The following is a 13,620-nucleotide window of genomic DNA, read 5'->3' as shown; positions in this document are numbered from 1 at the left end:
AAAATAACGAAATGTCCGGTAATACAGAGGTTTTCTGGTTTGCTTCTAGTGACTAGGCGTATGGTCACACTTTTTCAGATCAATTTATTGTAGGAAATATGTTATCATTTTAGGTGAATCCTGGTGAGTTTCTTTCAGCAAAGATCGACATTCAACCTCGTCCAGCAAGTTGCTTGTCCTTGACGATGGATTGTGATGGCGCTGCATCACCCGTCCCGGTTGCTGACTTCCTGATAAAAACAGACTGTGACCTAGCTTCCAGAGGTGATGCGGTGTTCAAAGTCACAAATATGAGGGATACAAATACGAATGTATGTAGCAAAAATTCGAATATACCTGTTGAAAAACCTTACAATCTCGCTCGATCACGACGATTACTTGAGTTTCCGTGGCACTACCGCTATCGCTCCTCTACCTTTCAGGCAAATTAACAAACTTGTCAGTAATACGCCACGATACAAAGGGGAGGGAGAGAAAACTTAGTGGACTTGTACAGAATTGAAGACTACCTGTAATTTAGATACGTTTTGAAGTATCCACTTTCCATAAGTTTATATTATTCATAAAATTGGGATAGTTATCACGTCCTTGCACAAAATTACGAAATCTCCAGATATACAAAGATCCTCTGGTTTGTTTTTCATACGTATGTGTATGGTCACACTTTTTAAAAATGTACTTATTTATGATTGCCATAGGCCTAAATACATGTTGTTATTTTCAGGAGAATACTAAAAAAAGATTCTTCAGCGAGTGTCGACATTCAACTTCATCCAGCAATGTCATTGTCAGTTGTCGACCATGGATTGCGGTGGCTCTGCGTCACTCGTCCTAGTTTCTGACATCCGGGCAAGAATGGACTGTGACTTTGCAACGAAAGGTGATATGGTTTTCAAAGATGCAAAGGTGAGGGGTACAAATTCAAAGGCGACGGTACGTAGAACAAATACTCAATTGCTGTTGAAAAATGCAATTAACTTTGACCTCGGTCGATTATGACCAACATTTGAATGGGCGTAGTTCACTATCGCTATCACTGCTGTACCTGTCAGTACATTTTGTGGTGTACTCTTTTCATAACAAAAAGCAAATTCATGAAATGGCGTCGTTATTGCGTCAACAGGCTCAGCAACGAATGTTCACTAAAATACAGGGACAGTTTTTTTAATTCTAATGACTGCGTATATAGCAACTCGTTTATGATATATGTAGTCATCATTATCGTAACCGCATTTGATCATTTTCACATCGGGATGATGATATACGGGTACTCTCGGCGCTGTATGACAAACAACCCTGTCAGGCATCTTCCACGAATTTAACAACTCCTGATTGTCATGGAGCTGGGTCGTCTGTCTCCAGGCTGGCTATTGACTCCATTGCAAACAGAGATTCTCTGTTTGCTTCCAAAGTTGATAAGGTTTGCCAAGATACAAACACTAGTAGAAAATATTGCGAGAAAATAGAGAGAAATTGATACTTCATCGCTTTCTGCTAGAAATGCTGCGAGATTTCATTTTTTCTGAACTTTAATGGGCGAGAATTGATTTTCTCAATCAGCGAGAATTTGTGTTTTCGTGACTCTTTTGCCCACAGATTGTGAGCGAGAAAAATGATTTCTGTCTGTTCAATTGAAAGAATCTTGTTTTTGTCCAATTCATAGCGAGAAAATAAATTCTCGCCCATTGAGTGCGATAAAAAATTAAATCTCGCAGTATTCCCGCAAAAAAGTGAGAAATTGAACATTTCTCTACATTTTTCTACTAGTGAAAGGTGAGAGATAGAAATCCTAATGTACATAGCACAGATAGTTGTATATTCACTAAGTTTTCAATACCGTGATTTGTATTGCTTTGTATCCGTTTCCTTCCTTTAATCGACTTTTTGGCAGAGTAATTGCAAATTCGTAAAATTTATTTTAATTGTACCACTTATACTAGTGTGATGTTGCAATGGAACACTTCTTACACATTCAAGTCAGTCGCATAACAAAGCTTAATGTTCCTTTAGGATACGTTTTTCACACCATCCTGATGATATTAGTAGTTTTAGATAAAGGGAGTAGACTATACCTGCAACAACATGAAGATAGATCACAAAAAGGATCGTCTTAGCGTCAACGGGCAAAATTGCAAAATCTGTCGTAGTAATAATAATCTCTTTTGTTTCAAGTGCCTGCGTTTATACTTTTTACTTATATACCCATTTATTTGCGTCATAATATGTTATTGTATTCAGAGGAATGATAATGATGATATTACGGTGCGTTGGGCCAAGCCTAATTGACAATCATGTCCAGCATCTGTCGAGCCCATGACGACTACGTGTGGTGGCGCTGCGTCGCCCATCTTGGCATGATTTCACAGCAGAAAATGACTGTACCAGGGTTTCTACAGGTGATACAATTCTCTAAGATACGAAGGTGCGGGACAGAAAAGTTAGTGTACCCAGTAGATAATAATAAAAAAAACAACTTTTATATCAATACGTGTTATAGTAAAAATCACGAGAATAAGACAATTATCATGTCTTTGAGCAAAACCACAAAAAATTTCCTGTAATACAGAGACAATATGGTTTGCTTCCAGATCCTAGGTGAATGGTCACACGCTTTGAAGATAAACGTGATTATGATTGAAATGTTTCCCCGGGAAAATAAAGGTGTGGGATGGAAATATAAGTGTACCCAGTATAAAATCATTATCCTTCCTTCAATTTTCAAATGTTTTGCAGCGTTTCATTATAACCTCATCAATAATGTTAAGATAATTCACACAATTGGATCGTTATCATGTCTACAAACAACGAAAATTTAGGGTGGTGCTGAGACAACGAGTCTTTGGCTAGATCCTGCGTATGTGGCCACTTTTTTCAGATATACGTATCTATGATTGCATTAAATACATATTGTAATTTAAAGAGAAATGCTGATATTGATATCAAGGTCCTTGCAGCGCCAGCTAGCGTACAACCTCGTCCATTACATCAGGTTTCTCATTGTTGACGACTAATTGCGATGACGGTGTATTACCTATCCCGGCTACTGGTTCGGTGACGGTGTGTCACCTATCCTGACTACTGATTGTAATGACGGTATGTCACCTATCCTGACTAGTGATTGTAATGACGGTGTGTCACCTATCCTGACTACTGATTGTAATGACGGTGTGTCACCTATCCTGACTACTGATTGTAATGACGGTGTGTCACTTATCCTGACTACTGATTGTAATGACGGTGTGTCACCTATCCTGACTAGTGATTGTAATGACGGTGTGTCACCTATCCTGGCTACTGATTGTAATGACGGTGTGTCACCTATCCTGACTAGTGATTGTAATGACGGTATGTCACTTATCCTGACTACTGATTGTAATGACGGTATGTCACTTATCCTGACTACTGATTGTAATGACGGTGTGTCACCTATCCTGACTACTGATTGTAATGACGGTGTGTCACCTATCCTGACTAGTGATTGTAATGACGGTGTGTCACCTATCCTGGCTACTGATTGTAATGACGGTGTGTCACCTATCCTGACTAGTGATTGTAATGACGGTGTGTCACCTATCCTGACTACTGATTGTGAAGACGGTGTGCCACCCATCCCAGCTACTGATTGTGAAGACGGTGTGTCACCAATCCCGGTTACTGATTTCTTGACAAAGATAGATTCTACAACATTAATGTACATTTTTACATCTTGTATGTGAGGATATAAGAAAGGGTTTTAATCTTCAAGTTTTTAATACTATACTCTGCAATGGTTTGTCCTCGTCTATTTTTGAGCAATTATCTTTCATAGAATTGTCGTTTCGCTTAAATCACTACGGCCAAAAGGCGCCCTATTTTGGGCAAAACACATTTCGCCACGCTTACGTTGAGTACGCGTACAGAGAGTAAAATCCACCTCCCGCGTCGCGTTGAAAATTTCCTCACTGCACAGTAAAATATTGATGAAAAAGTTGCATACTCCATTTCCTTTACATGTTGCCCTTTCAATTATGTTATTTTGGCAAGAATATCACTGACAAATTGCTACAATACCTAAGCGATAATAATCATATGTAAAAGTACGTGAAAACACAGCCACAGAACAAACGATCGTTAACTCGCCATTTCATAAAATAAAACGGAAACTCAAAAAATAAAACCATAGAGTTTTAGTTAACATTCATGAGATGTGTAATATCAAATATTGTAAAAATGACGGTGAAATGAAAAAGTTATTAAAACCAACGGTTTTTTCAGATGTATTTTTCATTTTACGACGCGGCGAATAACCTCAAATGGCGTCTAATGTACAAACAGATCGCACACTTCTCGCCGGTTCAAATTCTTCAATTCTGAACCAATGAAGGTGAAAATTGGCACGGTGATCCTCTGATTGATAAACAAAGATTGTTGAATATCTTAAGGAAACTTGTTTTATTTGCATTGTATTTATTCCGATCACTGAAATTTACTCTTGCCCTCAACAAAATGGCGATCTGACAGCGTTTACATATACAGAAGAAGGGTCTTAAATGGACGCATTTTAATCAGTAAGCGTCTTCTAAGCTGTACAGACCAAATGCCTGTCAAGTTGTTGTAATTAATACAAAATTTGGGCGAATATGAACGATGAAAATTGCAGAAAATTGAAAAAATAACACAGAACGGAGGCGAACGGGCACAGAGTCTCCACTGTAATCGTGTAGTGAACGTTATCGATCGATATTCTTTTATCGGAAATTGATACATTGTTGTCGTGCTCACTCGCAGGTCGTTCGCAGCTCACAATGGCGCCAAACTTGGCAAAAGTGCGCCAAAATATGCTGAAACGTAAAAGTATTACCAAAACTGAAAAAAGTGTCGTCAATTTAATTTGAGTACAAGAAACCAACCGATACGTCGATGGTATGGCTTATACGTCAATATATATGGGTAAATGTGGAAATATTCATGAGATCACTGATTGCAGGAGCGGCCGGCACGCGAGTAGAATTCGATCGATATACTATTGAAAATAAATTGATACAATGTTCACTGTCGTCAAGAGCAACCGACTGAAAGCGCTCTCAGATAGGAAATATGCTTCGCGGAATACTGCCCAAACAGGCATTCTTTCTTCCCGCAGTGAATCGGTTAGATAGTATTTAAGTGATATGAAACTCACCCTACCGCACGTTTCAAACATGTGGATCCAAACACACATTCATAATTGTAGAGTCTTTTGCATAGCAAAGCTGTACTTCGTAGAGAACACGCTTTTGTATTCCATGGATATGGCGTGGCTTTTGTATTCCATGGATATGGCATAGCTTTTGTATTCCATGGATATGGCATATTAATTGTGTGAATCTAAGGAGTAGTATTCATACTCTAAATAAAATCTTCCAATTGTTAAACTTATTATTATCTTCATAATGTGATAAATTTTATTGTTTTCAGTTGAGGACGGTAAAAACGCAGTACCTTGTCTAGCAAATCCCTCGTTACCAACTACTGACTGAGATGGCGCTGCGTCACTTGTCTCAGCTATTGTCTTGATTGCAAAGACAGACTCTACCTTGATTTCAAAGGTAACGTTGATATCATTCCCCTAGATGCAAAACTTAAACTTATTTCATTTGCAGTGATCACAATTTTTTCCCATTTATGTACTCAATTTTCCTGATTATATTTCTTGAAATTTGCAGAATAATGGAACTGATGACAGGGTAACTGCCGCTTCTTGTTAAGAACTAATGGATTTGCCTTGTCTTTCTTTCTTTCAATGCTCACATTTCAAAAGCTGGCTCGATGCAAACAGTGAAAAATGAAGGTTTCTGTAAACCAAGCGATCCACATGACGCCAAGGCGCTCATTGAGGTGGCAGCCAACATCAAGTTGCCGCCTCAGACACCCAGACGATGGAGAAGGACAAGAAGCGGCAACTCAGTAATGAGAGTGACTGAAACATCAACACACCAATCAATGACGGAAATGACAAAAGGCTCTTGAAATCATCAATTAACAGTACTCCAGCCTCGCTTACTCAGTGTATAAAGATTATGATGATAAAGCCTTTGGAGACAACACATTGGCTTCAATTCGTGAAGATATCGAAGTTACAACCATTGGTGATAGAGCCAACTGCAATATGGGGAGCAAGGAGAATGCACAACAACCAATTCAAAATAACGACCAGCAAATGTGCATAATATGGTACGCCGATCGAAAACGACGGGTCAGATTTTCTTTAATAAAGAAGAGGTTTTTGTCAACATTTGTGCGATCGCGGACACTGGCAGTCGATGAGCTTCCGTTGCTGTCGGAGGATGATGAGTGAAGACATTTTGAATCTGTTCGTCTATAATTCCAGTTTATCGTCTTTGCATTTCATTAAAGAAAAACTATTTCTAAATAAACCTTTCGTCTTACAGAGTAATTAAGGGTTACAAAGTAACGCCGCTTTCAGACCAAAACATTAATGTGGATATCTGCTTCGTAATATACACAAGATCTTAATGTGTATATCCTTACATCAAAACGGTAAAACACTGAATATACAGTTAAACAAAATTGACTCACTACTACGAATAACACTGTTAAACTTAGTCTCCAATTATTGACAAAAACAAACAAACAAAACGTGAGAGTGCAGTACACGAAAGTTGTCACTTTTACGATATTAAATCAAATCTATCAAATAAACGATGCTTTAAATCTTCAATTAACGACTATTGGTTGTACTCTACGTTAATATCTCGCATATGGCCGTTTAATTTATGTTCGTTCCGCCAAATTGGAGTCAAGTGAGTCCAGATACCGTGGTTAGCAAACATATCATTTTGATTTTGCAGTACTTCTAGCAAAACACGTTCGCACTGGGTTGGGAGCCGCAATTTTGTTGGTTTTTGAGAGCCTGTTTATCTGTTGAGAAATCGTTTCACTGGTGATGACGTCCTGTTTATCGAAAATGCCAGGTTACATCTTTATAGAAGTTTCTTTAAAATAAAACTATACTGTCCAGTAACATGTTACTATTACGAGATAATGAGACTAGCAATGGAAAAGTTGATTGTTATATATTCAGTCATCGTATTACATTAGTCTCTGCCTCACGTGATGTTTGACATAAAATTCTGATCGACAAAATTCCGATCTGTCCAGATCTGTTGAAGAGGATTCGGTCAACTGTCACCAGTAATTCGTAATTGTACCTGCATAACAACCAATGCCATGTTATTAACAATGACCTTTTCACCATTCCACTGATCATGTCAAACATAAATAACAGTCTAGAAGACTGCTGATACCCAACGATAAGTTCTAGATGAACTGTCTGAAATGGTTACGTCATGACGTATGTCAGCTGTCCACAGTCTATAGTATAGCAACATTACCTTTACAGGAGACAGTTTTTCACGAATCAGTAGCATTATGGGTAGACCACTCTCTGCTATCGCTTGCCATAGAGGTCAATGGTAGCGAGACTTGAGGGCGCTCTTAAGTGACGGATTTTTCTTTCAATAAATATTGAAAAAGGGTTGCTAATACTTCATGTTATGCCATTTGCTGTATTTTCTCCTAAATCATACAGTGCGTGTTTCACATTCCCGACAGAACAGTAATCACAAAATGATTCTGAGCATGTGCCAAGTTCGTGTACGCCCTATATACAGGAAAATTTTATCAGGCTGGCATATGATGGAATCTCCTTCCGACACTTTCTCTGTGGAGAAGGGAAATAAAAAATGGGAACTGGGTGACAGATTATACCCTAAATTCACTGCACGTTCAGGGTGATTTAACTGGGACTATGACTTCTCGCAGGTGCCCTTTTTATCGTTTCATATTTAGAAAAGATAATGTGTTGCTTGCAGTTATTCCTTGAGATAGTTTCTACACTTCTTGTGTCTGTTGTTCCGTGGTTTTTACATAATAATCTTTGTGAATAATTTCCTGGAAGTTTGATTAAGTCTTTCATCCCACTCTGTCAGTCGATGAATCATACAGACTATTCTAGTTTAAAAACTGAAATGAAAGATAGGAAAATATACATTTACGGTCGTGATTTCCTTAAATTCTTACTGCCTTTATAAAGGTTAGTACCATGTGATGTTGCTGTACAAGAAATTGTATTGAATATGGTAAAATTTAAGGCGGAGGATTTAGAGCTATCGCGGCACAATGGGTACGCCACGGAACTCACATAAGCAAGATATGGAGCTGGGGATCTTGCCGTGACAGAGTATAAAATGCCGGTGAAAGGATAAAATTGATCTTCTAGAATGAAATAAGGGGGCATACAATTTTTTAGAACTATATTTCTTGAAATGGTATGTACAGTTACTATTTTCAGATGATGATTTAATTGAATTACTGGTTGATAAGATGTAAAGCCTGTGAAGCACTATGATTCTATCTGGTGATATTACATAAAGGAAACATTTATTCTTCGCTAGCCATTAGCGCTTGCCGAGTTTTTCTAACTTCATCTTTTGAGTATCCTGAATAAGTCCTGAAAATATACAGAATGGAATTTCAACAATACAGCGTCCTGTATACACTCTCGCAAAATTTGCAAAAATCTGTGTTTTAGATTTCTCTATGATGTGACCAAGGAAATGTAAGTTTGGATATGAAAATCCATTAAATTCGAAGGCTACTGAAAAGTTGTTGCATTGCTGTTGAAAAGGAGGTCATCTCTGAAAGGGGCAAAATGAGGTGGGCAGACTAGGTGTCGTAGCTTTGTTGGTAGAGTATCGGTCTGTAACAATCCGAAGATAAGGGTTCTGTGACTCAGCAGGGACATTACACACACCAAGGGCTGAACAACCAGAAACTTGTACTTGGTGCCGTGTACTCTAGCGAGAGACTGGACACTCTGTAACTTACTGAGATAGATAGAACTTACATATGTACATAAATTATTAAATGTTTATAGTTAAGAGTTGCCCCTGCATCTTGTCAATTTATCATGTACTTGATTTGCCGAAGATAACAATTCATGTTTCCAACAAGTCATTGCACATCATGTCCACTAACCTCAAAACCGACGTTAAAATTGTTGGAAAGTTGGTGTCTCACAAACAAAAGTATATACCAATATACCAAATATATACCAAGTATATACGTATCGCTCCGTTTGAATTCATTTCAGCAAACGAAGCTATTTCTTCAGTCCATATTCAGAATTATCTATCGTTCGCTATACATATACATTAATAAATGCATTAAAAAGCGACACTCAAACGTTCATTAGGCCAAATGAAAAATGATTGTGTGTATCCGGTAGCCCGACCAACTCTACAAAAAAAACTATAGCTCTAAACATTTTATTCGCACTTTCAAAGAAAAGATCGACTGAATTCTCTAAATCTTACATTATTTTATAGGCCTCAGCCAACAAAAACAGAAAATAAATTAAAATGTTTTTGAAAAGTACATTTTTTATCATAGTATTAACACGAGGGTGGCGGCCATTTTCAATATAAGAAAATCGAATATCAAAAATCGATAAATGTCAGATAATGTTTCTCTGGTACCTAAACTTGCACGGTTACATCTCCTTTTTATTTTTGATTTACTAAGAGAATAGTTGAGATATCATTGAGGAAATTTTGATCAAAAGTTTCAGTCCTTCACTTTCGAGGCGTATAATACCGCAACAAAATAATATCAGATACATTGAGATGAAAATCTCGTAGATACGTTATGACAGTAAGATTGAGCAATATGTTATTTGGTTATATTTCTCATGGAAAACAAAGAGGAAATTTCGTCACTGACAGGCAAGGGTAAAAAATTGTGTGTGTGCATGTGCTTGTGTGAAAAGTTCCTCCATTGGGCGATGCAGGACATGTTTTGCAATAATGATAAGTAATTTTGAATTTATGTAATGAATAATGACACTGTGTAATAATCAAATGTATGATAAACATAACAAGCGACTTATCAATAGCAGCCGATGTAGGTCATTGCATTATGTACAGAATAACAATTTGTGACACTTGTTGGTGAAGAAGGTGGATATCTTTTACAGCTCATTTCTGGATCTTTATGGCCTGATCAAAATGGCAAAAAGGCTGCAAAAATACACAGTGGAAGATTTCATCACAATTAGAACATATCACATTAAGATCATCCCTACGAACATGTCAACCAAAACAATTGGACGAGTAGTTTTTTGAGAATCGATTTTTTTACCAAAAATTTCCCAAGAAATCCAAATCTGGATTAAACATGGACGTGTGTGCGGCAAAATGATTCTGGTGAGGCCAGGCATGCATTTCAAGATCTCAAACTTTGAATAGGGAGGGTCGTGTTCTACATTTTTAAAAAGAAATGGGCCAAAATTTAGATAGGGTATGAGGGACGGTCACCCCTGACTTTTCCTGGGCAACCCTTGGTGATTTACTGAGAACTTCCTAAAGGAGTCGCAACATCTACTACACAGCAAAACTCAAGAAATGCCCACAGTGCAAATGATAATGCTTTTTATTAGAACCAATATAACATGTAAAAGCAATAATATACTTCACTTAAAACTTGGAGGACTGAATGAGAAAGCATGTTGGTGAAATCATGACTTCACTTAGAGTTCAGTCTAATGATCATCATTCAATGGTATGACATGTATGAAGACATGCCTGTAGTAATACATTTGAACTAGAATGAAAACATCATAGATGATGTTACAACAAACATCTTTAAAAAGATTAAGTACACAAACTGTAGACTGTCACACCTCAGGGATAGAAAATCACTTAATCAACGTTTTTACATATTCCCTTTTGATTGCCTGTAAAGCTACCTCTGTACAATTCACCCAATTCTATAAAAAAATTCAGGTTTACATTTGTTATCCCTTAATCTTTTCCTTCACCTTGTATAACCAATATAAGTTCCATACATCATAAGGTACATTATTTTATATACACAAGGTACTTCTAAGAAAAAAAATAGAAAAGTAACAACCTTGCTAAGTAACATCCTACCCAAATTTGAAAGCAATTCAGCAGGCAGTTTCATAGATAAAGAATTACTACTTCAAATGAGGAAAATAACCAAAAAATTCAGGAAAGATACAAAATTAGGATTTGATAAAACTGTTTAAGATCCACCTATGGTACTAACATACCAATTTTAAAAGCAATCAAAACAGCGATTCTTGAGTTAGTAATTTTTGACCATTTTTACATTTTTAAGCTCATTTATATAATATGGGCAATGCAAACATCACTTGAACAAAATCACATCTATAGCACAGGTTGCATTCACACAAAGTGCTTTTTATTTGTCTGTGACCTTATATGAACTTTCAGAATCCATTCTTACTATTGCAGGAGAGTGAGTTGTTTCAGACTCCATTCTAACCATCACCACACACTTTCGAGAAAAACGCATTCTTGTTTGTATGAGACTTAATCATGTGATGTTTGAGATGTAACTCAGTGCAAAACCCTTGCCACTCACTTTGCTTGCTGTTTGTGTGCATCACGAATTTTACTGATGTTTACGATGCTCACTTTTCAGACAAATGTTTTTTTCATTTGCATGTAACCTTATGTAAAGTTTGAGATGTGTATTCGGCGCAAAACCCTTACTGCAGAATTTACAGACAAATGGCTTTTGATTTGCAATCATCCATTTCTATTCTGAGCAAAGTCCTTACCACATTGTGTGCAGGTAAAACCCTTTTCATTTGTACATGTAAGTGTGACCATGTGATTTGTGAGATGTCCATTCTGAGCAAAGACTTACAACACACTTAGAAGACACGAGGCTTTTCAATTGTATGTGTCCTCACTTGACAGTTAAATTCCGAGCAAAGTCATTACAATTACTTTCAGGCATACAGAATAACATTTTCTATAGAGATGCCCATGTCAAATTTAATGTAGCCGTTCTGTAAGCCCTTTCAACAAAATTTGAAGGTAATAGGCTTTTCATTTACCGGTATATGTGTCCTCAGGAAAATTAACAGACATCCATTCCAAGCAGAGTGCTTAAAACACAATTTTTATAACATAAGGCTTTAAATTTGTATGTGTGCCCATGTGGATTTTTAGATTGTCAATCTGAAAAAAGCAATTACCATACACTTCTCAGATGTCCATTCTATGCCAGGCTCTTACCACATACTTTGCAGACATAAAGGTCTTCATTTGTATGCCCATGTGTAGTTTTAAAGTCTATCTGAATAAAGCCCTCATCACACATCTCTCAGATGTCCATTTTGTGCAAAGCCCTTACCACACACTTTGCAGACCTAAGGCTTTTCATTTGTATGTGTCCTCATATGAATTTTGAGATGTCCATTCTGAGCAAAGCCCTTACCACACACTTTGCAGACAAAAGGCTTTTCAATTGTATGTGTCCTCATATGGATTTTGAGCTGTCCATTCTGGGCACCCTTACCACACACTTTGCAGACAAAAGGCTTTTCAATTGTATGTGTCCTCATATGGATTTTGAGATGTCCATTCTCAGCAAAGCCCCTCGAGTACGTTAAGGCGAGGCTCAAGAAATTTCTAATGAATATGCAAATTTGCACTAATAAATATTTTTGTTTCCACGAGCGCGCGCGCGCTCAGCGTGATTCAACCGGATTGCCGACGTGTATTGTGTGCAAGTACTCGTGAGTATAGCCTTTGAGGCTTCAGCTCATGTGGGCAAAAGACCCAAACGGGAGATTTGGAACGGCTATTTATGTCAGCCAACTTCACTGTTTCTGTCATTAGCATATCAAGAGCCAACGAAGACTTATACATATCGAAGACGAAGGGTATTGTGGCTATGCCATCATGGTTGCCGCCCGGGGTTGCCGCAATCAACACAGGTTGATCCCTGATATAGCCCGCCACTTGTTTTTGCCATCATTCTTCAAGGACAGACAGGGGTGTTTTGCAACAACTGGTTGTGACTACTCACGACATGTACAAAAAACCGTCAGAAACAAAAGCAAGGTTGAGTATTTTATCAATCTCCAGAGCTGCTCTCGCACCGACGCAATCGCTGAATGCGTGCTGAAATGGACGCGACCGCCTCGTTACTAGGATACAGTCAGCTGTCTCTACCCATAAAGCATTGTATGTGGTCCCTGGATGGGCTTCCCCAGGGGCCTGCACAGGGATTCCCCGGGCCGGCTAGAGTCCCAAATTACGACAAGAAAAATGCCAAAATCCAGCCGCTAAACTTGTTATTTTTTTAAAATCGCTGATTTGAATATTATATTGACATGTTTGTCTATATCATGCTGGCAAATTTTTATCCCAGAAAGCAAGTGCAGGCACAGGTTGACCCCAATTACGCTCGTAATGGAGGTCGTCCATCAAGGGTCAGCTGATATTTTGTGGTGAGTCATTATTACGGGGGCGAGATTTCTTACAGTATTGGTCGCAATAGTGATGGAAAGTGGGGTCAACGCAGACAGTGTGGTTATTTACAGGATATGGGGGAGTCTACCGGCTGGATTCTGTGCTTGAACAGACAATACCATTTATGAACCAAAAATACCGTTATTTAGTGAAATTAATAATTATTTCGGGGATTTTATCAACATAATACGATTTTGCCGAGTCGTTTTTTATTAAATACATATACAAAGTTTGACTAATATGGAAGGATGTGCCGATCATTTAGCCA

This window comes from Ptychodera flava, chromosome 3, assembly GCF_041260155.1.
Source record: "Ptychodera flava strain L36383 chromosome 3, AS_Pfla_20210202, whole genome shotgun sequence".
Taxonomy (NCBI): Eukaryota; Metazoa; Hemichordata; class Enteropneusta; family Ptychoderidae; genus Ptychodera; species Ptychodera flava.
This window is presented reverse-complemented; position numbering follows the sequence as displayed.